Source organism: Balaenoptera borealis (genome assembly GCF_965194805.1).
Source record: "Balaenoptera borealis genome assembly, chromosome: 5".
Lineage (NCBI taxonomy): Eukaryota > Metazoa > Chordata > Mammalia > Artiodactyla > Balaenopteridae > Balaenoptera > Balaenoptera borealis.
The window spans coordinates 6,103,377-6,127,511 of NC_138862.1; the positions used below are offsets into that span (position 1 = coordinate 6,103,377).

At 39.3% G+C, this 24,135-nt stretch overlaps 1 long non-coding RNA gene across 2 annotated transcripts in view; it reads right to left on the reverse strand.

The window, feature by feature from the left end:
- LOC309629631 overlaps positions 1-24,135 on the reverse strand; it is a 63,401-nt gene that overhangs the window by 10,212 nt on the left and 29,054 nt on the right. For both annotated transcript variants that reach the window (XR_014245148.1, XR_014245149.1), the window contains 3 exons: positions 22,650-22,730; positions 6,923-6,997; positions 6,282-6,374 (listed from right to left, as the gene is read on the reverse strand). This is a non-coding gene — a long non-coding RNA (uncharacterized lncRNA). The remainder of the gene's footprint in view (positions 1-6,281; positions 6,375-6,922; positions 6,998-22,649; positions 22,731-24,135) is intronic.

A 24,135-nucleotide genomic window follows, 5' to 3' on the forward strand; every position in this document is an offset into this window, starting at 1 on the left:
AACACAGAATTGTTAGCTATGTAGAGTTTTACATTTTTCTAAATCCAATTATTTTTATTAATTGTGTACATCTGAAACAAATGAATTAACAAAAAACACACTATTAAAAATGGGATTATCCTTAGACCTAGGCTGGAGGGCAGTAGGGGTTCTTACAGGAATAAGTGCTAATCTCAACTTTTACAGGTTAGCTAGCAGCAATTACCGAGGGACCTAGGGCTTTATCAATATCTGAATTGACCTTAATTTCTTGAAAGAGACATTAAATAGAGAAAGTAACTGCTCAGAGAATTTATAGAAATACTTAGCCTCAAAAGGTCAGGTAAGCTTTGAAGAACCTTGGCTATGACCATCACCAGCTCCACCAGAATAGAAGCTCATTTTCAGTCCCTGGACTGCCCGGCATATGGCAGCGTTCAGTCTGTCAATAAAATGTTGAATGAAGGTATTTATGTATGCCACTCATGCCTCAAATTTTTCTTAGGAGGAGGTGTGATATATTAGTTAAATAAAAACTTAAACATCCATCCTTAGCTCACAGAATTATAAAGTGTCAGAATTAGGTAGATCCTTAAAACTCATCTATATACAATGCTTGGATTGATTTTTATGGTTGGCAAATAATTGTATTGGCAAAAGGTTATTTTTAAGATAATTATAATCACATGGTCAATTAAGTTGAGATTTTGCAGGATCTTAGGATAGGGTATGAATCATTCACTTGACGAAGTTACAACTTAAAATCATTTTACCTTGTTGTTCTTCTAAGAAAGCTAATCAGAGGAAGCCTTCAAAGTCTTAGAACCTCACCAACAGCTATTTCTGTTGGGAACTTGGCCAGGGAGGCAGGCTGCTGATGTGGCACGTGGCCAGGACTAAGGACAGGTGTCAGCCACGGTGAGTGTCAGGCAGTGGCTGGTTAGGACAAGTGGCTGGTGTGGAAGGAGGGCGGGGGCCAGTCCAGAGGGACCTGAGGAGGGCAGCCAGCCTCAGAGAGGCTGAAGGTCAGGGGCAAGAGCAGGGTTCTCTCCATCTGCAGACAATACAGGGACGCAGCCTTAGACTCACGAGCTTGTGGAGGACCTAAACCAATGCCCACCCCTTGGTTGAGCAACTATCCTCAAGACAGATTTCGGAGGAAGCAAAGTGGGGAAGATTTATAGACCATAATCATGTAGTCAGTCAAGCCAAGGTCTTAGAAGATTTTGGAGAGGACCACTGAGTTAGCAAAGAATACCATGTAAAATACTTTGACCTCGATGGAAACCAAACACCAAGATGAACAAGCTGCGTCTTCTCCATTTCCAGGGTTTCATAATGTTCTCATGACACCCCCAGTCTGTAGTCCCCTTCTCAGTGTGCCCAGAACCTGAGGTGACCTGCTTTCTTCCTTTACTCCTCTGCTACTGTCCACAAGCCTCCCCTCTCCTCCTTATCCCCTCATCCCTCCCTGGCTCATCAGGGAAGGGCACCATGAAGTCCCCTCTCTACAGGGAGACTGAAGCTACAGGTGACATCTTCTGAGGCAGGAATGAGCGATATTTTCAATATGCACCATCTTGCCTCCCAAACGCTGCCCCAACCTGGCAGCAAGTAGGAAATATACACCTCTGCATCTTGTGTGTAAGAACCCCAGAGGCTTGGGTTGGTGGTCAGGGGAAGTCCATCTCGCTAAAGGAGATAACAGTTTCTGTCCTCATCTCTTTTTTTCAAATCAATGTGATATTCTTCGGTAAATATTTTCCCCATTAAAATGGCATCCTTTGAACATTTGCAAGTGTGTACTGAGTAAGCATGTGCAATAGTTGAGATCAGATGAACACAACTCAGACACTCACTTAGCTGGTCTGTCACTCATTTTAACACCGCCAGCCACTGGGGGGAGCTGTTACCACTGCACACTTGAAAATGGTTCTTAACACACAGAGGAATGACTTTTAACATACAAATGAAAGGTTTGAAAAAAATGGCCAACCCTGAATAAGGTCTGCAAGTCTACTTAACAGAGATGCACCAATGTCATACTCCTGGTTTCCATCTCCTACTGCAGCCATCTGAGATGTCATCATTAGCGGAAGCCAGGCAAAGGGCACACAGGACTCTGTACTATGTAATCATTTCATACTCTGTAATCATTTCAGAATAAGAGGTTAAAATACCTTTGTATTCCTTGTCATGAATAGTATGACTGTATATACCAGGATAAGAATTCTCATTTTGTTCTCCCTACTACCCAAAATTAGAGGGAGGGAATAGAGTTACTGTCATTCCCCACACTCCAAGAAGACAGCCTCATACTTGTTCTGGTTCTCCGCCTCTAGGGAAGAAGTTATAAGCCTTGCTTATCAAAATCCTGTGCTGAAAGAGGCGAGGAAGCTAGATAATCCCTGGAAAAACGAGCTTGGAGCTTAGGGCTTGGAGCTGAGGAGATGAAGCAGCCAGATTGAAGAGAGAAGGGGGCAGAAGGAGGTGGGTGTTCCAGGTGGCGCTACCCAGGCCCTGCTTGATGTAGACGCTGAACCAGGGACCACTGGGGCATCTGGGTAGCACCTGGGCACGATGTATGAGGAAGCATGCGACTGGTCACTGTGAGAGGCATGGCCACGTCCAGCCAGGGCAGAGGGCCTGAACCAAGCTGAGGGACCAGCGTCAACAGCTGCCAAGAGGCAGCAGGAAACCCATGTCACAAAGTCACCACCACAAAGAACCAGGGCCTTCTTCCCTCCAGTCACCACTGAAGACCCCATGATGACTCTAAGTCCCCAAAGAGGAGTGAGTCTCTGAAACGCTTCGCCCAGATTGAATCTCTTGCCAGCCAGGAGGTGGGGGCATAAAGCAGATATTATGGTGTCTAGAGAAATTAGTGAAGCTGACGGTCCATGGCCAGAAGTGTTATGAACCAAATCTGGAGCCACAAAGATTATGTTATTTATATCCCTCACTGAATGTTGGTTAGAGAAGGAAGCACAGGGAGTTGCGGTTTAGATACAATGGGCTGGAGGAGCAAAAGGTACAAATCCATGAGATGTCCCCAAGATGGTTTCAACAGAGCCAGAGATTTTATCTAAATGCCTTGGATTTATCTGAGAAGAGTCTACTGGATGTGACTGGTACTTTAAAAATTCGCATTAACAATTTATTGGGTTGGCCAGAAAGTTTGTTCGGCTTTTTTCCATAACATCTTAGGGAAAAACCCAAATGAACCTTTTGGCCAACCTAGTACAATAGCCAACACATGGAAACAACCTAAATGTCCATCGACAGATGAATGGATAAAGAAGATGTGGTACATATATACAATGGAATACCACTTGGCCATAAAGAAGAATGAAATAATGCCATTTGCAGCAACATGGATGGACCTAGGGACTATCATACTAAGGGAAGTAAGTCAGAAAGAGAAAGACAAATACCATATGATATCACTTATACGTGGAATTTAAAATACAACACAAATGAACTTATCTACAATCAAAAACAGACTCACAAATATAGAGAACAGACTTGTGGTTGCCAAAGGGAAGGGATGGTGGAGGAGGGAAGGATTGGGAGTGTGGGGTTAGCAGATGCCAACTATTATATAGAGAATGGATGAACAAGAAGGTGCTACTGTACAGCACAGGAAGCTATGTTCAATATCCTGTGATAAACCATAATGGAAAAGAATATGAAAAACGATATCTATATAACAGGTATAACTGAATCACTGTGCTATACAGCAGAAGTTAAACACAACATTGTAAATCAACTATACTTCAATAAAATTTTAAAAATAAAATAAAATAAAAACTCGTGTTAAAGAGCTAAAACACATGATCTAATTGGCCTTTCTGTTCATCACAAATAAGCCCATGTAAGCCTGGGTGCACAGCCGGGAAAGATGTGATGTCAAATAGCCAAGACGCCTTCCCATCTTAACCTTGAAAAACAATCCAAAAACCAGAAAAACAGACAGAAGGTATTTGAAGCACAAAATGCAAGCATCCCAAATATCAGATCGTTTTTGTCTCTTTTTTAAATTTCAATCGAGTTTCCTATATATTCAATCCCAAAGCTAATCATGTTATGTCATTTTTAATGTTCACTGACCAATCATAGTTTTTTCCTTATTTAACTGAATTACAGCAAGTCAAAGAGCATGTATCACTTGTCAAATGGGAAAAAGTCAAAATCTCTCTTTATGTAGAAGAAATATTATTAAAGAGTTGATCATTAATGTTCACACTATATTCACCTAAAATAAAAGTCTTCTATGTAGTCATTTCTTCATCGCAGCCCAAGCAAAAATAACACAGCGATGTTTTTAATTCCTATTAGGATTCACAAGACTATAATTTACTTTGTAAAGGGCTCACAATTTTTAAAAATATTAGCAAAGAGAATCCCCAAGCTGGATGGCTTATCACTTCATTGAACTAACCAGCCCAGCGGCTGAGAAGCTGAAGCCAGCCCTGCCCTTGCTGTAGAAGTCAGGGTCTGATTTTTAAAATGCTGTCTTCCTCTTGGTCTCATGGGAGAAAGGGATTGGGGTGTAATGTTTTTACCTTTGTCTCTCTGTCTTAAAAGGAGCAAACTGAATTTCAACGTGTAAATCAATAATGCTGTACCAGTGCATTAGGCAATTCATGGAAAGTTCAAATTATAAAACGTTTTTAAAGATTTTTATAAATTACAGGATAATTAAATTGTCACTCTATTTCACCTTAAATTGATTATTTCTGAATTATACAGGCTGCCATGAAACCCCATCTAACTTCTAGATCAAGACTGAAGATTTCATCTTTCTTCAAAACAGAAACGTCAAAGGGTCTTAAATCATCAACATTTTGAAATAGCAGTATTCAAACATAAGGGAATTTACTGCCTTGGTTCCTCCCAAATTTAAATTCCTTGTGATAAAGACAAACTGATGCCACCCCCATTTTCCACAACGTGGTTGTCAGTCTTGGCCCCTTTCCTACTCAAATTCCATCTGCTGGGAACAAGAATCCAGTGATCTTAAAAGCTGTCCACATCTCTCCTGGAATCAATAAATAGGTACAATTGCAAACCATCAAGGTTTGGTAAATAGTCTTTGCTACAATTGGCCCAAGGCAGAAGCCCACTGAAATTCTCCCAAGAGGAGGCTCAGCCCATTCGGGCTCCCTGGTGGCTCCAGGGTTTCCCCTTTGCCTGGCTTCCCAACCACATTTTCAGAATCCCTTGAATAAGTAGCCCATCTGATCCACCATTATCTTAGCTTGGTGCTTCCAGAACCACCCTCGGCCCTTTACCCTGCGGGCCCTGCATTGGAACGCTTTAGAATTAGCTCACAGGTCTTGCATCAGCGGGGCCCTGAGAGTCCCCTGATTGGCTTTGCATTGGTGTCAGTTTCCCTCCCCCAGGGACCCTATGATCCTCAGCTCCCATTGGCTTCCCACAAATCCTCTTGGAGTACGCCAGCTACAAACTGGCACTTGCCATCTGCCTCTGCAAGGATTAAATCAGGAGCTGCTGCAGCTGCTGACCTTCAACACCCCTTGAAAGGAGTTCGGGGTGGAGGTCAGGAATGAGGCACTCTGTGCTCTGGGAAAAACTCGCAGAACAGGTCTTCAGATAATTAGATGCTTTCAGGAGAAGATTTTATGAGCCCAATTCTTGCATCTCGTCATATCTAGAAAAGCACTAAAATCCTTCATGGTGACGTCTGCTCCTCGTGACTAACAGTAACCTTCATGAGACTAGCAGCAACCTTATGCAAAAAAATATGCTCTTGATTGCATGGACTCCCCTTTACCAAAGTCACATATGTACTGACGTTTCCCCCTACCTCTTCGGAGCAGCTTCTCAGAGCTATCTGAGATGCTGTCCTCATTCTGCCCCAAATAAAACTTAACTCACAACGCTCACGTTGTACATTTTTTTTAAGTCGACAAGTGTGATAGGAGTCCATCACTACGCATGACCAAGGCATAAGGTCCTTTGCTTTAGAAAGAACATGAACCCAACCTAAACGTAACAACACAATGACAAATCATTAAAGCCTTGCATAGCCTGTCACTCCAGGCCTGGGTTCAGGGTCCTTCCTCTGGCTTCCTTTCAGCCCTCTACCCACCTTGAACACAGCAGTTAACACATTAAGTGAAAATTACCTGCTGCCTCCTGGCTAAACCCTCAGTTCCTGACTTTCACGCCCACTCTCGTGTGCCCAGAAAGATTCCTGGCACCTGGCAGAGCTAAATAAATGCTTGTTGAACAGAACTGAATCCAATGAAACTACAGTGAAAAAAGCAAACACTCACATTCTTCTCTGGGGATCCGGTGAGCTCGCCCGCATCTTCACTGCCCTCTTTCTGTGCCTCTTGCTGTCTACTTTCTTCAGCCTTCTCTGTTCCCTGGTCATAAAGGAAACCCATGGTATCACTAACCTTGGACAAGCTTCTAAGGCAACACCAGACCACACGTGCTGTTGTTTCCTTATTTAGATACACAATACATAAACAAAGCAAACGTGGACGTCTGTGTATTAGTCACTTAACCCCTAGAGTATGGGATCACCAACCCTCGACATTGCTGATTGGATCTGTCGGTGTAAGTCCATAGACCTGACTCATGTGCATGGTAGAGTAATAAAGACCCTAATAGGAGTTAATTCACCCATTTAAGGCTTGTGAAGAGAAGTCCAAAGGATTCCACATTTAGGGAGTATTTATTTTCTATTGCTTGTGTGGAAAGAGGTTTTATAATTTTAGAGATTAAAAAAGATAGAAAGATAGATGATAGATAGATAGATAGATAGATAGATAGATAGATAGATAGATAGGTAGATATAGATAGATAGGTGAGGTAGACAGATAGACAAACAGATATGAAAAGATTAGAACCTAGTAGACATTCTGAGTAAATGGGTCTCCAGGAGATGGTTCAAGATACCAGCTCTTACCTCTGTGGTGCTCTGTGCTTCTCCTGTCACATCACCATTGGGAAGGGAAGATGCTTCCTCGGGAGATTTTGTCACCTGCATCATAGAAATTGAGAATGTCTGAGAATTTTCTTGAGGATAAATAGCTTGCATTTCAATACCATTTAACTATCCAAATTATGTTTGTCTTCATCCCTCGTTTTATCTTCACTACGACACTGTAACCTAATTCCATAGGACAGTCACCACCACTCACACCTTAGAGGCAAGGAAATAAAGGCAAAAAATGTCACATTGCAAGTTAGGGGCAGGGCTAGGATACACCTTCTACTTTATGTTCTCTTGACTTAACCAGCGGTTCCCAGTCTCTTAAAATATTAGGTTATTTTTCTCATCAGAAGGAAAAAAATTGTAACTATGTGAGGTGATGGATGTTAACTTATTGTGGTGATCATTTCACACCACCTACATATATTACATCATTAGGTTGTACCCCTTAAACTCATACAATGTTACATTTCAATTATATCTTAGTAAAAATGGGGTGGGGGTAGGAGTCGGTGATTTTTATTACAAAGGCACTTCAAGCTCATGGGAAAAAATTAAGCCATATACACAATTTCCAGTCCCAAGCTTCTATGATACTCAATATTAAAAATTTTATATGTACCTCAATATTAAAAATTTTATAGGTACATATAAAGGTATCACTCTACCTTAATACATACATAGAGGCTATTTTTGTTTCATTTTTGTGTTTTTTTTTTAAACAGATATGGGAACATACTATGCACAATTTGATTTTTTAGCTTAGTACATCGTGGACATTTGTCCAGATTAATTCATATGGTTGTAACTCATTGTTATTAACATCTGCTTAATATTAAATATATAACAACTTATTCAAATATTTCCCAGTTGATGGTTTTTCAGAAAGTTCACACGTTTGTACCTGTACAAATAACGCTATATTAAAATGAATAAAATGGTGGGGAGGATTAGATTTCTTTCTAAAAAAAGAAATTGTAGCAATTTACATTCCCATCGTAATATGTGCCTGGCCCCTTTTCCTTTATCTCCATGAGCAATGAAGATGATTGCTCTTTTTAATCTTTGCCAACCCGTTGGGAGAAAATGGAATTTCATTTTTGTTTTAATTTACATTTTCCTCATTACTGGAAAGGAAAGGCATATTTTTCACGAGTTTTAGCCACTTACATTTGTTATTCAGATAAATGCCTTCATATGTTTTGCCCATTTTTACGAGTTGTTTGTGTTTTATTATCAATTTTTAGAGGTTCTTTATACAACAGAAATATTAGCCCTTTGTTAGGTTACGAGGTTTTTTTTCCAGTCTATAACATTTTACAAATTTTGTTGGGTTTTTTTGTTTTGTTTTGTCACCCTTTATGCACACAAATTTATCTAAGTTTTATTCTCTGATATGTATTTCTATTATTTTGTATTAATTATTAACATCTAGAGACTTAATCCACCTGGAATCTAATTTTGTATATGATATAAAGTAGGGCTCTGTTTTCTTCCAGATAGATGACAAATTATGCCCATACCATTATTTTTCCCTTGAACTGAGATGTTATTTTTGTCGTTTATAAAGTTCTATGTATACATTTGGATCTGTTAACACACAAGTCTATATATAAATATATAAACATATCCATGGATGTATGATCAGTTCCCATGCCAATATACAGCTTTTATCACTGTAGTTTTTAACATAAATTTCAATATTCAGAAAGGCAAGACTTTGCTACACAAAGTCTCCTTTTTCAAAATTTTCTTGGCTCTTCTCAGGCATGTATTATTCCAATTCATTTTAAGATCATTTTTCCTAGTGTCAAAAATATTAAATAGGCTTTTCATTGAAATAGCACTAAATGTATTTATTAGTTTAGAATTATCACTTCTTATTGTTAAGTCATCCTACTCAAGGTATCATAGGTCTCTCCATTACTTTAGTATTTGTTGGTGTCTTTCAGATAAATTTATTCCTAAACATTTTAGAGATTTTTATCACCATTGTGAGTGAGATATGTTTTTTACATTTTAACTTCCTATCCATTATAATTGATATAAATAAAAGCTACTAATTTTTGCATTTTTTAATCCAGAAACTTAATAAACTATAATACTAATTCTAATGGATTTTATTGGAGTTTGTTGAGATTTCTAGGCATACAATTACATCATAAACAAATAAAGATAATTTTTATATTTCATATATGCTACATATATATGAGATATTTCATTTTCTTACTTTTTTGTATTAACTACAGCTTCTAAAACAATGTCTAATAATATGGTGATGACAGGCATGCCTATCTTTCTTCTGATTTTAATAGAAATGCTTCAGTATTTCATGGTTCATTAGGATATAGTTTTCTTTTGATAATTGGTTTTTATCATATTTACTCAGTTTCCTTCTACTTATATTTTAATCCGTGTTTATTTTAACTAGGAATGTCTGATGAATTATATCAAATATCTTCTTGGTATTTATGGACACAATCTTACAGCTTTTCTCCATCAGTAAGTTCATGTAATGAACTACTTTGATAGAAAAAATTCTGCTCTAATTTGGTGTATTACCTTTAATTCATTGCTGGATACAGTTTGCTAATGTATTATTTAAACTTCCCATCTGAATTCATAACAGAAATTGATCTAGGTATATAACTGAAAGTTTTCCAAGTAATATATCAACTGGTCAGGGATTTCATCTATTTCATTTGTCTGTTCAAATTATATATAGTCAAATTACATATAAATGTATTCAAATTATATATATTCAAATTATATATAAATTGTATTCATATATGCACACACAGAGGCACACAGACACACACTTTCTCTTTTGTATTAAATTAATCTTGGTTTTTCTTTTTATTGATTCACTGCCTACTCTTTTTTTTCTATTTTCCTAATTTTATAAGTTGAATATTTATTTTACTAAGTTTTTACCTTTCTGCTTTAATTATAGGAATATTTAAAGTTAACAATTTTCCTCTGTATAGAGATTTGGCTGTATATTGGGGTTTGTGTATGAAATAATATCTTTTGCTTATTATTTGATGACTTGTAATATCAGTTTTGTTTTCCCTTGGATATGGAGTTATTTGAAATGGCATATATTTATTTCTTAAGTTTTTATGATATTTCTCTTCCAGATTGTAATTCTATACTTGGGATAAAAATGTATCTTGTAAAATCATCCCTTTTTGAAATTTATGAAAGTTTCCTTTGTGACCAAGAACATAATAGATTTGGAAATTGTTTAATAAGTGTAATAGAAGAATACATTCTATTAATATCTATCTAATATATTCTTATTCTTGTGTGTGTATACATATATCTATACATATCTATTAAATTGTTTGCTGTCACAAAACACCCCAAGTAGCCAAAATAATCTTAAGAAGGAAAGACAAAACTGGAAGTATTATGCTCCCTAGTTTCAAAGTATACTACAAAACTACAAAATCAAAACTGTATGGAAGGGGCTTCCCTGGTGGCGCAGTGATTGAGAATCTGCCTGCCAATGCAGGGGACACGGGTTCGAGCCCTGGTCTGGGAAGATCCCACATGCCGCGGAGCAACTAAGCCCGTGAGCCACAACTACTGAGCCTGCACGTCTGGAGTCTGTGCTCCGCAACAAGAGAGGCCGTGATAAAAAGAGGCCCGCGCACCGCGATGAAGAGTGACCCCCACTTGCCGCAACTAGAGAAAGCCCTCGCACAGAAACGAAGACCCAACACAGCCATAAATAAATTAATTAATTAATTAATTTAAAAAAAAAACTGTATGGAAGAGAAGATGGCGGAAGAGTAAGACGCGGAGATCACCTTCCTTCCCACAGATACAGTAGAAATACATCTACACGTGGAACTGCTCCTGCAGAACACCCACTGAACGCTGGCAGAAAACGTCCGACCTCCAAAAAGGCAAGAAACTCCCCCTGTACTTGGGTAGGGCAATAGAAAAAAGAAATAACAGAGACAAAAGAATAGGGACAGCACCTGCACCAGTGGGAGGGAGCTGTGAAGGAGGAAAGATTTCCACGCACTAGGAAGCCCCTTCGCGGGCAGAGACTGCGGGTGGCAGAGGGGGGAAGCTTCGGAGCCACGGAGGAGAGCGCAGCCACAGGGGTGCGGAGGCCAAAGCGGAGAGATTCCCACACAGAGGCTCGGCGACGAGCAGCACTCAGCAGCCCGAGAGGCTTGTCTGCTCCCCCGCCGGGGCGGGCGGGGCTGGGAGCTGAGGCTCGGACTTCGGTCGGATCGCAGGGAGAGGACTGGGGTTGTCGGCGTAAACACAGCCTGAAGGGGTTAGTGCACCACAGCTAGCCGGGAGGGAGTCTGGGAAAAAGTCTGCAGCTGCCGAAGAGGCAAGAGACTTTTTCTTCCCTCTTTGTTTCCTTGTGCGCGAGGAGAGGGGATTCAGAGCGCTGCCTAAACGAGCTCCAGAGACGGGCGCGAGCCGCGGCTATCAGCGCGGACCCCACAGCAACAGGGGCGCAGAGGAAAAAACGGAGAGACTCCCGCACAGAGGCTCAGCGCCGAGCAGCACTCAGCAGCCCGAGAGGCTTGTCTGCTCCCCCGCCGGGGCGGGCGGGGCTGGGAGCTGAGGCTCGGACTTCGGTCGGATCGCAGGGAGAGGACTGGGGTTGGCGGCGTGAACACAGCCTGAAGGGGTTAGCGCACCACAGCTGGCTGGGAGGGAGTCCGGGAAAAAGTCTACAGCTGCCGAAGAGGCAAGGGACTTTTTCTTGCCTCTTTGTTTCGAGGCACGCAAGGAGAGGGGATTCAGAGCGCCACCTAAATGAACTCCAGAGACGGGCGTGAGCCGCGGCGATCAGCGCGGACCCCAGAGACGGGCGTGAGACGCTGGGGCTGCTGCTGCCGCCTCCAAAAAGCCTGTGTGTGAGCACAGGTCACTCTCCACACCACCCCTCCCTGGAGCCTGTGCAGCCCGCCACTGCCAGGCTCCCGTGATCCGGGGACAACTTCCCCGGTAGAACGCACTGCGTGCCTCAGGCTGGTGCAACGTCATGCCAGCCTCTGCCACTGCAGGCTCGCCCCGCCTCCTCTGTACCCCTCCCTCCCCCCGCCTGAGTGAGCCAGAGCCCCCGAAGCAGCTGCTCCTTTAACCCCGTCCTGTCTGGGTGGGGAATAGGCGCCCTCAGGCGACCTACACACAGAGGCGGGTCCAAATCGAAAGCTGAACCCCAGGACCTGTGCGAACAAGGAAGAGAAAGGGAAATCTCTCCCAGCAGCCTCAGAAGCAGCGGATTAAAACTCCACAAACAACTTGATGTGCCTGCATCTGTTGAATACCTGAATAGACAACGAATCATCCCAAATTCAGGAGGTGGGCTTTCAGAGCAGGATATATTAATTTTTCCCCTTTTCCTTTTTTTTGTGAGTGTATATGTATATGCTTCTGGGTGAGATTTTGTCTGTATAGCTCTGCTTTATAATAGCTTTATTTTACTTCACTATATTATAGCCTCTTTCTTTCTTTCTTTCTATTTTTTCTCCCTTTTACTCTGAGCCGTGCGGACGAAAGGCTCTTGGTGCTCCAGCCAGGCATCAGGGCCGTGCCTCTGAGGTGGGAGAGCCAACTTCAGGACACTGGTCCACAAGAGACCTCCCAGCTCCACGTAATACCAAACGGCAAAAATCTCTCAGAGATCTCCATCTCAACATCAAGACCCAGCTTCACTCAACGACCAGCAAGCTACAGGGCTGGACACCCTATGCCAAACAACTAGCAAGACAGGAACACAGCCCCATCCATTAGCAGAGAGGCTGCCTAAAATCATAATAAGGACACAGACACTCCAAAATACACCACCAGACGTGGACGTGCCCACCAGAAAGACAAGATCCAGCCTCATCCACCAGAACTCAGGCACTAGTTCCCTCCACCAGGAAGCCTACACAACCCACTGAACCAACCTTAGCCACTGGGGACAGATACCAAAAACAACGGGAACTACGAACCCACAGCCTGTGAAAAGGAGACCCCAAACACAGTAAGATAAGCAAAATGAGATGACAGAAAGACACACAGCAGATGAAGGAGCAGGGTCAAAACACACCAGACTTAACAAATGAAGAGGAAATAGGTAGTCTACCTGAAAAAGAATTCAGAATAATGATAGTAAGGATGATCCAAAATCTTGGAAATAGAATAGACAAAATGCAAGAAACATTTAACAAGGACGTAGAAGAACTAAAGAGGAACCAAGCAATGATGAAAAACACAATAAATGAAATTAAAAATACTCTAGATGGGATCAATAGCAGAATAACTGAGGCAGAAAAAAGAATAAGTGACCTGGAAGATAAAATGGTGGAAATAACTACTGCAGAGCAGGATAAAGAAAAAAGAATGAAAAGAACTGAGGACAGTCTCAGAGACCTCTGGGACAACATTCAACGCACCAACATTCGAATTATAGGGGTCCCACAAGAAGAAGAGAAAAAGAAAGGGACTGAGAAAATATTTGAAGAGATTATAGTTGAAAACTTCCCTAATATGGGAAAGGAAATAGTTAATCAAGTCCTGGAAGCACAGAGAGTCCCATACAGGATAAACCCAAGGAGAAACATGCCAAGACACATATTAATCAAACTGTCAAAAATTAAATATAAGGAAAACATATTAAAGGCAGCAAGGGAAAAACAACAAATAACACACAAGGGAATCCCCATAAGGTTAACATCTGATCTTTCAGCAGAAACTCTGCAAGCCAGAAGGCAGGGGCAGGATATACTTAAAGTGATGAAGGAGAAAAACCTACAACCAAGATTACTCTACCCAGCAAGGATCTCATTCAGATGTGATGGAGAAATTAAAACCTTTACAGACAAGCAAAAGCTGAGAGAGTTCAGCACCACCAAACCAGCTTTACAACAAATGCTAAAGGAACTTCTCTAGGCAAGAAACACAAGAGAAGGAAAACACCTACAATAACAAACCCAAAACATTTAAGAAAATGGGAATAGGAACATACATATCGATAATTACCTTGAATGTAAATGGATTAAATGCTCCCACCAAAAGACACAGGCTGGCTGAATGGATACAAAAACAAGACCCATATATATGCTGTCTACAAGAGACCCACTTCAGACCTAGAGACACATACAGACTGAAAGTGAGGGGATGGAAAAAGATATTCCATGCAAATGGAAATCAAAAGAAAGCTGGAGTAGCAATTCTCATATCAGATAAAATAGACTTTAAAATAAAGACTATTACAAGAGACAAAGAAGGACACTATATAATGATCAAGGGATCGATCCAAGAGGAAGGTATAACAATTGTAAACATTTATGCACCCAACATAGGAGCACCTCAATACATAAGGCAAATACTAACAGCCATAAAAGGGGAAATCGACAGCAACACAATCATAGTAGGGGACTTTAACACCCCACTTTCACCAATGGACAGATCATCCAAAATGAAAATAAATAAGGAAACACAAGCTTGAAATGATACATTAAACAAGATGGACTTAATTGATATTTATAGGACATTCCACCCAAAAACAACAGAATACACATTTTTCTCAAGTGCTCATGGAACATTCTCCAGGATAGATCATATCTTGGGTCACAAATCAAGCCTTGGTAAATTTAAGAAAATTGAAATCGTATCAAGTATCTTTTCCGACCACAACGCTATGAGACTAGATATCAATTACAGGAAAAGATCTGTAAAAAATACAAACACATGGAGGCTACACAATACACTACTTAATAACGAAGTGATCACTGAAGAAATCAAAGGGGAAATCAAAAAATACCTAGAAACAAATGACAATGGAGATACGACGACCCAAAACCTATGGGACACAGCAAAAGCAGTGCTAAGAGGGAAGTTTATAGCAATACAAGCCTACCTCAAGAAACAGGAAACATCTCGAATAAACAACCTAACCTTGCACCTAAAGCAAATAGAGAAAGAAGAACAAAAAAACCCCAAAGCCAGCAGAAGGAAAGAAATTATAAAGATCAGGTCAGAAATAAATGAAAAAGAAATGAAGGAAACAATAGCAAAAATCAATGAAACTAAAAGCTGGTTCTTTGAGAAGATAAACAAAATTGATAAACCATTAGCCAGACTCATCAAGAGAAAAAGGGAGAAGACTCAAATCAATAGAATTAGAAATGAAGAAGGAGAAGTAACCACTGACACTGCAGAAATACAAAAGATCATGAGAGATTACTACAAGCAACTCTATGCCAATAAAATGGACAACCTGGAAGAAATGGACAGATTCTTAGAAATGCACAAACTGCCGAGACTGAACCAGGAAGAAATAGAAAATATGAACAGACCAATCACAAGCACTGAAATTGAAACTGTGATTAAAAACCTTCCAACAAACAAAAGCCCAGGACCAGATGGCTTCACAGGTGAATTCTATCAAACATTTAGAGAAGAGCTAACACCTATCCTTCTCAAACTCTTCCAAAATATTGCAGAGGGAGGAACACTCCCAAACTCATTCTACGAGGCCACCATCACCCTGATACCAAAACCAGACAAAGATGTCACAAAGAAAGAAAACTACAGGCCAATATCACTGATGAACATAGATGCAAAAATCCTCAACAAAATACTCGCAAACAGAATCCAACAGCACATTAAAAGGATCATACACCATGATCAAGTGGGGTTTATCCCAGGAATGCAAGGATTCTTCAATATACGCAAATCAATCAATGTGATACACCATATTAACAAATTGAAGGAGAAAAACCATATGATCATCTCAATAGATGCAGAGAAAGCTTTCGACAAAATTCAACACCCATTTATGATAAAAGCCCTGCAGAAAGTAGGCATAGAGGGAACTTTCCTCAACATAATAAAGGCCATATATGACAAACCCACAGCCAACATTGTCCTCAATGGTGAAAAACTGAAACCATTTCCACTAAGATCAGGAACAAGACAAGGTTGCCCACTCTCACCACTATTATTCAACATAGTTTTGGAAGTGTTAGCCACAGCAATCAGAGAAGACAAAGAAATAAAAGGAATCCAAATCGGAAAAGAAGAAGTAAAGCTGTCACTATTTGCAGATGACATGATACTATACATAGAGAATCCTAAAGAGGCTACCAGAAAACTCCTAGAGCTAATCAATGAATTTGGTAAAGTAGCAGGATACAAAATTAATGCACAGAAATCGCTTGCATTTCTATACACTAATGACGAAAAATCTGAAAGTGAAATTAAGAAAACACTCCCGTTTACCACTGCAACAAAAAGAATAAGATATCTAGGAATAAACCTACCTAAGGAGACAAAAGACCTGTATGCAGAAAATTATAAGACACTGATGAAAGAAATTAAAGATGATACAAATAGATGGAGAGGTATACCATGTTCCCGGATTGGAAGAATCAACATTGTGAAAATGACTCTACTACCCAAAGCAATCTACAGATTCAATGCAATCCCTATCAAACTACCACTGGCATTTTTCACAGAACTTGAACAAAAAATTTCACAATTTGTATGGAAACACAAAAGACCCCGAATAGCCAAAGCAATCTTGAGAATGAAAAATGGAGCTGGGGGAATCAGGCTCCCTGACTTCAGACTATATTACAAAGCTACAGTAATCAAGACAGTTTGGTACTGGCACAAAAACAGAAATATAGATCAATGGAACAGGATAGAAAGCCCAGAGATAAACCCACACACATATGGTCACCTTATTTTTGATAAAGGAGGCAAGCATATACAGTGGAGAAAAGACAGCCTCTTCAATAAGTGGTGCTGGGAAAATTGGACAGATACATGTAAAAGTATGAAATTAGAACACTCCCTGACACCATGCACAAAAATAAACTCAAAATGGATTAAAGACCTAAGTGTAAGGCCAGACACTATCAAACTCTTAGAGGAAAACATAGGCAGAACACTCTATGACATACATCACAGCAAGATTCTTTTTGACCCAGCTCCCAGAGAAATGGAAATAAGAACACAAATAAACAAATGGGACCTAATGAAACTTAAAAGCTTTTGCACAGCAAAGGAAACCATAAACAAGACCAAAAGACAACCCTCAGAATGGGAGAAAATATTTGCAAATGAAGCAACTGACAAAGGATTAATCTCCAAGATTTACAAGCAGCTCATGCAGCTCAATAACAAAAAAACGAACAACCCAATCCAAAAATGGGCAGAAGACCTAAATAGACATTTCTCCAGAGAAGATATACAGATTGCCAACAGACACATGAAAGAATGCTCAACATCATTAATCATTAGAGAAATGCAAATCAAAACTACAATGAGATATCATCTCACACCGATCAGAATGGCCATCATCAAAAAATCTAGAAACAATAAATCCTGGAGAGGGTGTGGAGGAAAGGGAACACTCTTGCACTGTTGGTGGGAATGTAAATTGATACAGCCACTATGGAGAACAGTATGGAGGTTCCTTAAAAAACTAAAAATAAAACTACCATACGACCCAGCAATCCCACTACTCGGCATATACCCTGAGAAAACCATAGTTCAAAAAGAGTCATGTACCAAAATGTTCATTGCAGCTCTATTTACAATAGCCAGGACATGGAAGCAACCTAAATGTCCATCGACAGATGAATGGATAAAGAAGATGTGGCACATATATACAATGGAATATTACTCAGCCATAAAAAGAAATGAAATGGAGGTATTTGTAATGAGGTGGATGGAGTTAGAGTCTGTCATACAGAGTGAAGTAAGTCAGAAAGAGAAAAACAAATACAGTATGCTAACACATATATACGGAATCTAAGGGGAAAAAAAAAAAGCCATGAAGAACCTAGTGGCAAGACGGGAATAAAGACACAGACCTACTAGAGAATGGACTTGAGGATATGGGGAGGGGGTGGGGTGAGATGTGACAGGGTAACAGAGTGTCATGGACATATATACACTACCAAATGTAAAATAGATAGCTAGTGGGAAGCAGCCACATAGCACAGGGAGATCAGCTCGGTGCTTTGTGACCACCTACAGGGGTGGGATGGGGAGGGTGGGAGGGAGGGAGATGCAAGAGGGAAGAGATATGGGAACATATTGTATGTGTATAACTGATTCACTTTGTTATAAAGCAGAAGCTAACACACCATTGTAAGGCAATTATACTTCAATAAAGATGTTAAAAAAAAAAAACTGTATGGTACTGGCACAAAAACAGACATACAGATCGATAGAACAGAATAGGGACCCTGAAAATAAACCCACACATTTAGGGTCACTTAATCTATGACAAAGGAGGCAAGAATACACAATAAGGAAAAAACAGCGTCTTCAATAAATGGTGCTGGGAAAACTGGACAGCTACATGGAAAAGAATCAAACTGGACTACTTTCTCCTACCATATACAAAAATAAACTCAAAATAGATTAAAGACTTAAATGTAAGACCTGAAACCATAAAACTTCTAGAAGAAAACATAAGTAGTATGCTCTTTGACATCAGTCTTCGCAATATTTTTTTGGATCTGTCTCCTCAGACAAGGGAAACAGAAGTAAAAATAAATAAACTGGATTACATCAAACTAAAAGACTTTGCACAGCAAAGGAAACTATCAACAAAACAAAAAGGCTGCCTACTGAATTAAAGAAGATATTGCAAATACTACATCTGATAAGGGATTAATATCCAAAATATACAAAGAACTCATATAGGGAATTCAGTGGTTAGGACTCCACTCTTCCACTGCAGGGGGCATGGGTTCGATCCCTGGTTGGGGAACTATTGATAAGACCCCACAAGCCACATGGCACGGCCAAAAAATAAAAATTAAAAAAAACTCATGGGCTTCCCTGGTGGTGTAGTGGTTAAGAATCTGCCTGCCAATGCAGGGGACACGGGTTCGATCCCTGGTCTGGGAAGATCCCACATGCCACAGAGCAACGAAGCCCGTGTGCCACAGCTACTGAGCCCATATGCCACAACTACTGAAGCCTGCACACCTAGATCCTGTGCTCCACAACAAGAGAAGCCACCACAATGAGAAGCCCACACACCACAACAAAGAGTAGCCCCAGCTTGCCACAACCAGGGAAAAGCTCACGTGCAGCAATGAAGACCCAACACAGCCAAAAATAAAATAAATAAAATAAAATAAATTTTTTTTTAAAAGTTAAAAAAAATAAAACTCATATAACTCAACATAAAAAAATGTTAAATGGGCAGAGGACCTGAATAGACATTTTCCAAAGAAGACATACAGATGGGCAACAGGCACATAAAAAGACGTTCAACATCACTAATCATCACGGAAATGAAAATCAAAACCACAATGAGATATCACCTCTCACCTGTCAGAATGGCTATTATCAAAAAGACAACAAATAACAAGCATTGGTGAGGATGTGGAGAAAAGAGAATCCTCATGCACTGTTGATAAAACTGTAAATTGGTGCAGCTACTAGAGGAGACAATATGGAGATTCCTCAAAAAATTAAAGGTAGAACTGCCACACAATCTATCAACTGCACTCCTGGGTATTTATCTGAAGAAAATGAAAACACTAACCTGAAAAAATTTATGCCCCAATGTTCATTGCAACATTATTTACAATAGCCAAGGTATGGTAGCCACCTCAGTGCCCATCAATAGACGAGTGGATAAAGAAGATGTGGCATATATATATATATGGAATATTACACAGCCTTATAAAAGAATGGAATTTGCAACAACATGGATGGACCTAGAGGGTATTATGCTAAGTGAAATAAGTCAGAAAGAGAAAGACAAATACTGTATGATTTCACTTAAATGTGGAATCTAAACAACAAAGTAAATGAACAAACAGAACCAAACAGAAACAGAGTCATAAATACAGAGTGGTTGCCAGAATGGAAGGAGATGGAGGGAGGAAAGAAATAGGTGAGGGAGATTAAGAGATACAAACTTTCAGTTACAAAATAAATGTCACTGTTATGCAATGTACAATATGGGGAATACAATCAATAATTCTGTAATATCTTTGTATGGTGACAGATGGTAACTAGACTTATGGTGGCCATTTTGAAATGTACAGAAATATTAAATCATTATGTTGTATACAGGGAACTAACAGTGTTGTTGGTCAATTATACTTCAAAAACAAACAAACTCATAGAAAAAAGTCTGTGGTTACCAGAGGCAGCGGGTGGGGAGAGGGGAGTTGGATGAGGTAGACAAAAGGTACAAATTTCCAGTTACAAGATAAATAAGTACCAGGGATGTACTGTACAACATGATAAATATAATTACCACTGTTGTGTGTTATATACAAAAGCCGTCAAGAGTTCTCACACAAGGAAAAAAATTTTTTTTCTAATTCTTTCATTTTGTATCTGTACAGGATGATGGATGGTCACTAAACTTCATTTCATGATATATGTAAGTCAAATCATTATGCTGTATACCTTAAACTGCAGTATTGTATGTCAGTTATATCTCAATAAAGCTAGAAGAAAAATTTTTAATTTTTAAACTTTTAAAAATTAAGTTGGCTGATTACATTTGTTTGTATGCTTCAAATTGTGCCTTATATGTAATAACTACGATATATTTATTGAAAGGTATGTTTTTAACAAGTTTTCATTGTATGTCTAGGAGTTTCTGATTTATGTATTTGACTGCCATGTAGTATGATCCATAAAGATCCATGACTACTACATTTTCTTTATAGATTTTTACCATTTCTCATAATACCTCTTTTACCTAGTTAATGCTTTTGGTCTTGAATTCCTCTATATCTAATATTATTAATGTCACTCCAGCTTTCTTTTGTTTGTTTAGGCCCTTCATTTCCATTTTTCTTTGAATTATTGTTTTATTGTTATAAATAACATATGTCTCAACCTATGTTAAAATCTAATATCACTGACAACTCCAATTCCAGTGTAGGCAAGTAATATCCTATAAACTCTCTAACAAATAATGACTATAAACTCTGGGTGAATTTTTAAAAATAAATTTTCTTTAAAACAGAAGTAAAGGAAAAACAAGAGGAGAATGAAGCAAAGTAAGAAGATTCAAGAGGAAGTTGACTTAAAAGATGAGAACGATTTGCACACTCAGGTTCACAGCTGCATTATTCACAATAGCCAAGAGGTGGAAACAATTCAAATATCATCAGGGGATGAACAGATGAGCACACATACAATGGAATACTGCGTTAAAAAAGGAGGAAAGGAAACCCTGACACCTGCTACAACATAGAGGAACCCTGAGTACATTATGCTAAGTGAAGTAAGCCAGTCATAAAAATACAATAGTGTTTGATTTCACTTATATGAGGAATCTAAAATAGAAAAATTCATAGAAACAGAAAGCAAAAGAGTGGTTACCAGGGACTGGGGGGAGAAAAGAGGAGTTGTACGAGTATAGAGTTTCATTTTTACAAAATGAAAAAGTTCTGGAGATCTTTTGCACAACAATGTAAATATACTTAACACTACTGAACAGTAAAGTTTTTTTAAAATGTTTTTTAAAGTTTTTTTTTTTTTTAAAGTGAGAATGGCACTGGGTGAGTTGCTGTTCTCAGGGCTTAAGCCTGAGAATAAGCAAATCTTGTGAGAGACATAAAACCACAACAGTAAACCCACAGTTTAATAACGTGTATGAGATATGTTGCATTTAAGTTGACCAAAGCCAGAAAGGTATTTCATTAAAAGGGAAATACCTTTATTTCCCCGTATAGAACCATTATCCCCTTATAGAACATTAACCAACTGTAAAATCTACATGTTACCATTTGGAGAAGGAATTCGTGTTACACCTGCATGTGTTAACCTAAGCACTAAGAGACCTCAGGTGTCATTACCTGAAGAATGCGGACACATGGAAGACAGCACATCCACATGCTTCTGAGACACACCCATCTCTATAAGGTAGGATTTTTAGTTGTGTCTCCTATGGTGAGAATTAACTGGGACTCAGTCATCACAAATCTCTTTTGAAATGAAGCTGGGCACAAACAGATTAGTTAAGAAATAAATGAATTAGACAAATGTGTGCTTGTCTTGTATCTATGGAGAGTCAGGTATGAGATGCTTGGTAGAGGTGAGGAATGCAGTGAAGGTAAGGAATAAAACCAGGTGATCTCCACCAGACATTCAAATTCATGGTATTTGCTTTATTAGCATAATTCTTTATTTAATTGATATAATTATGCATAATCAAAGATGAAACACCAGAGGGGAAAAGAAACCTGATGAAATTTATCTTGTTCTTGAGTCTAGATCTTACTTTTTCCCTCCTCATCAGACAAAAAAAGCAAAATTCAATTCATTTTAAATAGAAATAATTAATATAGGAGTACATATCATTATAAAATTAACTAACATAAGCTGTCATGAGAAATTCATAACAAAATAATTTCATAGACACAATCTGAGAATTTATATTTTTACATATTTAACTAACGCACTTAAGATAATTGAATGCAATGATATTTCTTAGGTATTGTAAAGCTTACTATAACAAGGTGTAAACAGAGCAAAAATAATAAAAGCATAGTTTTGAAACATGCTTTAGTAGAAACCATGCATTATCTCTATGCATAAGACTTCATCAGAATAAGAAGTATATTAAAATCATGTTAATTTAAAAATCATCACTTACTAAACAGTGTCGGTACTGATTTTATCCTCACTTCTTATGACCTATATTGGACCCCAAGGGGGTGTTCAAGCTTACCTTTGAGCCTGGAGGGGGAGGCAAGCCAAGGAAGGAATAAATAATATTCTCTTCTTTTGCAGAGAAGAAAGAGTCAAAATCCTTGAAGCAAAGAAGAAGAATGATTAAACCAAGTGCACACTTGTGAGCCAGTATATTGACCTAAGTTAATATTTTTTATTTATTAGTCATTAAGTGAGGAGCTAACACAAAATGTTATCCCCTTTGGCTTTGCCAAAATGATCAAGCCCAAATTTAGGAAACTGAACCATGAAGTTTACATTTGTTTTTACACACCTTCATTGTGCCTACTACAGTACAGTGAGAACACACACACACACACAAACACACACAAATTGTTCCTGCTCAGGAATTGCTGACAACACGCATACATACTGAGGAAGAACCTCGGGGCAGGACAGGAATAAAGATGCAGACGTTGAAAATGGACTTGAGGACACAGGGAGGGGGAAGGGTAAGCTGGGACGAAGTGAGAGTGGCATGGACATATATACACTACCAAATGTAAAATAGATAGCTAGTGGGAAACAGCTGCATAGCACAGGGAGATCAGCTCGGTGTTTTGTGACCACCTAGAGGGGTGGGATAGGGAGGTGGGAGGGAGACACAAGAGGGAGGAGATATGGGGATATATGTATATGTATAGCTGATTCACTTTGTTATAAAGCAGAAATTAACACACCATTGTAAAGCAATTATACTCCAGTAAAGATGTTAAAAAAAAAAAACAACATACATAGTGGAAGACTTCTCTAAAAGTTTCACATCTTTAGCTGGTTTCCTTATAATTTGACCCTATGGATTTGGACCTTAATCAGGGTCCAAACAACACAGGACTAAAACAATTAAACCAACACAGGATTTCTCTGTTGTTATTATAGTAGCTTCTAAGGGCCCAGACCTGTCTCAGGCCCTTCTGATATCAGGAGCCACAAGATTACGGAGGGTTTAGAAAGGCGCTTGTTTTGCCAAAATGGGAAAAACTGCACAGCGATCTGAAACCTGGTAGCAGATAGAAACCGGAAGCTCAGTGAAACTCCACCCCCATGCCAGACCACATAAAGGTCAGTGCTTCACCAGGTGGGTCCAGCCCTAAACCAACTCTCCAGTAGCGTATTTGTCAATAGCTCAGAAGAGTTTCACTTTTTATCATTAAACATAAAAGGTACTCCCTGGCCACTTTCTTACTGCCAATCTTTGTCACTGGGGCTGTGATGCAATTTCAACAGTGTTGCCAAAAGGTTCAGAAGGTACAGGGTCAGTCTGACCTGAACTGAACAGGACACTCAAACCAACGTGGTCATGTTATTGCCTACCCTCCTCTTATGTGTGTTAAGAGCTTAAAACCAAAGACAGGCCACCTATATTGGGAAGAAAATGTTATGTACTTCTCGTGTGTTCATCTTAGCCTAAGATTTAATTTCCTATCTATCTGTAGCCCTGATTCTCTCAGTGATTAATTTTCTTCTTTTGTACTGAATGTATT